At 42.1% G+C, this 4,261-nt stretch overlaps 1 long non-coding RNA gene across 1 annotated transcript; it reads right to left on the reverse strand.

Moving 5' to 3' along the window:
- Positions 1-206: 206 nt before the first annotated feature.
- Positions 207-3,406, reverse strand: LOC136302105 (uncharacterized). Its single transcript, XR_010724003.1, has 3 exons — positions 3,321-3,406; positions 2,949-3,140; positions 207-1,361 (listed from the first exon to the last, which is right to left on the reverse strand). It is a non-coding gene; the product is annotated as an uncharacterized lncRNA (long non-coding RNA).
- Between the last annotated feature and the right edge of the window lie 855 nt (positions 3,407-4,261).

Genomic DNA, 4,261 nt, shown 5'->3' on the forward strand with positions numbered 1-4,261 from the left:
CAATGATCCTCATGGATCAAGTTCCTGAAGTATAGCCATTTTCCAGTAACCATGCACTAGGATTTTAATGTTAAGGCTAAGGTATATACCCCTAAAATCTAACCCTTAACTAAATAAAGGAAAAATGTCTAAGCCAAAATATCTCAGCTGAGAAATCTAGATCATTATTTTCAGCCATGTTCCATCTCAAAAAAAGAATTGAAAAATTTGATAAGGTCCTCAGAACACATTTTTATTATTTTTTTAATTTTTAATTCATGTGACAAGTTAACAGCTTAAAGGGTGTGAGATGTTTTTAAGCAGGTTGTGCTCTAGCTATCTCACATTATCATACATAACTGCAATGTGAATAATCAAATATATGCAGTAGAATACAATTTTTAGATTTAGATCAAGTCAAAGAAAAAACACCCACAAAAAAATACCAAACCCTCTAGGCCTCTATAGGGTAATTTAAAGCATTTAGTGAAAGAAAATACTGGCATAAACAAAGGCTTTGAATTTCAAATATCCTTCAAGAAGTTATTAGAGACTCTGCTCCTGAGAAATAAAAAAATGGCTGCATTTTGCCTCTACCTCTCAAAATTGCAGAAGAAATAGTCATTACATTAGCTTAGACTCAAAGTAATTTCTCCATCTTTAATGCCTTATGATTACGAAAGGTTTTTAAGCTCCTGAAGAAGGCAGCAACACACATGAAGGAGACAAAACTGGAATGCAAATAACTTCCTAGCTGTCTGTCAATATAAGAGCAATATATTGAGCTTTACTCTATTTGAACGTCCGTGGCTTTCCTGCAGCTTCAGCCTGTATTACAATAAACTGTGCACATGATGACAGGCATTTGCATCTCCACAGATTTGGCTCCCAAATTCAAAACAGATGTGCCAAAGCTCAGAACCCTCTTAAAAATCTTTCTACTGCCTCATGAAAAGTCTGAGCAGAATATTGCTTTCGTCTGCTTAAGGGAACCAGTGAATACTCCTCTGCAAAACTCCTGGGACCATCATCACTTCTAACACCAGCCCAAGAGCTGGCTGTCCCAGTGTCCCCAATGCTGTCATCACTGTCTTCATCCCTTGAAAATAATTCTCTTGTTGTCACAGAGGTTGAGCTGCCATCTTCATCTAGATCACATGGCAGCAGTCGGCTCCTGGAATGATGATCTTCTCGTTCAGTCTCTGAACGAGCACAGGTACAGCCTCTGACCCAGCATCGAGGAGCTTCTCGCCTCACCCAGTATCTGGCAGACCGAGCCATCATTCCCATAACATTCCCATCATCAGGCAGTGCAGGAGTCTGAGATCTTCCACCATTACAGTGTGCACTCACAGGTGGGGCACGACTGCTAAATTTGTAGACTGCAGAGGAAAGTAACAAGATTAGATCAAGCAGAGCAAAACAAAGATCCAAAGCCAAGGAAAAGTTTGTGTCTGATTGTCCATGCATCACCTAATCATTAAACATTTTAAAGGTGTCTCATACCATTTCCCCCTAGCCTCACCATAAGCCTTTGAGATAATAAATTGTTTATCACAAGATTTAGCATCATTTTTCCAAGGTCAGAATTAAGAATGAACTGCACTCCATTTTGCTGGCCTCTACTGTTATGAAAACAGCCCTTCCTGTATTCTCAGTGAGGGCAGAGAAACCTCACGCTCTGGTTAACTAAGGTTTGAACCAAAGCCAGGGACAATGACCAAAACGTTCTTGGATTTCAGTGCTCTCCCAGCTCCATACCAACCACTGCAACAGCTCTGCTATCCATCCAGCATGCTAACTTTAACAGAAGACTAAAGGGAAAAAAAAAAAAAATTGAAGGAAGGTAAAAACCTAACTACAAACCTTTCTTGAGCTTCAATATTTTATTTTGCCTTTCATTCAAGAGCTTAACTCATTCGATTTACTCCTGACTCTTTTGATCAACTCTTCCTCCACCCCTCCAATATACCAGTTCTTGGTTTCTATTTCTTTGTGGTCTTTCTATCATCTCAGAATTACTAAGGAAAGGGAGTTTTGACCTTGAAATATTGCTACACAACCTTCCCAGACAATCTTTATTGAGGCCCAGCTGTCTCCTTTGAAAAAGGTTTGTGTTACACAGTCAAACCTGCTCCCAGGCTACAGGAACTCTCACCACTGTGAACAGCAAGTGCAGAAGGGTATTTGGAGTTCTCCAGGAGCTGGCCAGGAAGATTCTCTCCTCATGAGAGGAGGTCTGTGTGTGTAAAACACCTCTGCAATGTAGAAGGAGGCTTTCTGCACATGTAAGCTAGCTATAGGGTCTGGAGAGTAGCTACCTACCTATTATAACAAGGGCACCTGGCAGCATCCTTTCCTTACAGTTCTGCTGCAAAGAAGCCTTTGCCTTCCTCAGGGTAAGAGCCAGTAGGAAATTACTGAGCAGCTCCTTCTCTAACTCCAAGTCACACTGGGTAGGTACAAACTCAGTAAATCCTACATAACATTTGCTCTTGGTGAGCTGCAGAGCTGACCTGCACAGTGGGAGGGTAACATTGCTGAGGCTGGCAAGTAACTCCACTCAAACCACAGGGTACCAGCCTTAACTCCAAGCTCTCTATAAAGATGCCTTGAGTTAAGTTTCAAAGCCAGACATATTTCACATAAAAGAAGGAATTCTAGAGTAAGCACTCTAGGATCATATTTATCTGTTTTCCTTATAAGTAAACAGGAGGATTTAGCATTTGGAGAAGAGAGATAGAGCAAGGACACAAGACAAAATTTTGTGCAGGTCAGAAAACAGCAGCTCTGAAAACACTAGCAGGGCACCCATAGGGGTGCTACCTAAAGCTCTTTTACTTTTGAACCCTTATTTCAATGGAGTTTGCTATGTGCACAGAGACAAGACAAACGAGGAATAGCAACTGAAATTAAGCAGCACTCATCCTCCTCCTCAGCCAATACAACACCCCTTTCTCATAGATCACCTTGAAAGGTCCTAGGTTCATCTTCTCCCTGGGATGCAGGAGCTGCCTGTCTACGCCTTCTTCTCCGGGATCTAACTGGCCGAGGTCTGGCAAGCTGCTGGGTTTGGCTGTCTGCTGCAACCCCCTCTTCCCCAGGGGGACCCAGGTCGCTTGAGCTGGTCTGTTGAGCCATTTGGATGGGGTCCACTAAAGCTAAGAGTAAAGGTCAACAAGCATGGAACCTATCATGAAGTCACTGGTTTCACAAGAAAATGGGAGACAGAGTCCAAGAGCTATCAAAGCTCACATTTACCTCATATGTTACAAAGCAAATGGAAAGCCTTGGGGCTAAATTGATACCAACAAACCTTTTCTGGCGTGACCAGACCTTACCTTGCAATTCAGCTCTAGTTCTCTGTGAAAGTACCTCCTTTCTTTATTCCTAGGTAGGAACACAGTGGTAACTCCACTGATAGAGGAGGGGGAGAGGACTAGGGCTATAAGAAGCAAACAAACCACTGGAGGAGGAGCTAACACAGCATCTTCTCATTTTTAATCAGCAAAGCCTTTCAAGGCCTAATGAAGTGAGAAGAGAGCCCACAAAACCTGTCTATGATGTTTGGGTCCTAAAGGAGTAAAACATCACAAAGTTTCCGTGGTCCTCAAAGAGGAAAAGAAGAAAGGGTAAACCTCTCCTGTGGCTGAGGTGTGCTCAGTACAGGGACAAGGGCAGAATAAATAGTTTTTACTTCTTTGTAACACATAAGCATGTTTTATCATATTGTTTTCTAAGATTTTCTTTCCGTCTTATTCTGTGGAAGTGCCTGCCACAGTAACTGGAGTAGGTACTTCTTCCACTCTTCCAGGTGGCACTATCTCCCAGATCTTGTGAAAATACAGTCTTCCTCCTGGACTACCTGACCATCGTACAGCCCCCAACTTAGGTTCAACTAGCTCATAAATTTTCACTAGCTTAAATGTTTCTTAGGCTTCTTCTAGCACTTTGTGAATTCCTTTGAGACCCTTTCACAATTCTCTGAGGACCACAACACTTGAAAAAAAAGCCCTCAGGCGTATAGTGAAGAAGAGGCAAATTTACTATTTGCACTGCTTTCCATACCCTTGGTAATGCACAAAGAGGCAGCTCTAAAATAAAGAACTAAATCAAAGAAAGAGTCATCTCCAAGTAACTTGTCACTCGGTGTTTGAAAGGGCAGAGCTGCTAATGTCTGTGCATGGCAGCCTGTCCATCTGCACACCCCCAGGCTAAGAGGTAGTCCAGAATGGATGAGGGTGGATATGCTCTCCTAAAGTACTGAAAACTTGATTAATTT

The sequence above is a fragment of the Chamaea fasciata genome, unplaced genomic scaffold (assembly GCF_029207755.1).
Source record: "Chamaea fasciata isolate MVZ Bird 193981 ecotype frontalis unplaced genomic scaffold, bChaFas1.0.hap1 SCAF_1, whole genome shotgun sequence".
Classification (NCBI taxonomy): domain Eukaryota; kingdom Metazoa; phylum Chordata; class Aves; order Passeriformes; family Sylviidae; genus Chamaea; species Chamaea fasciata.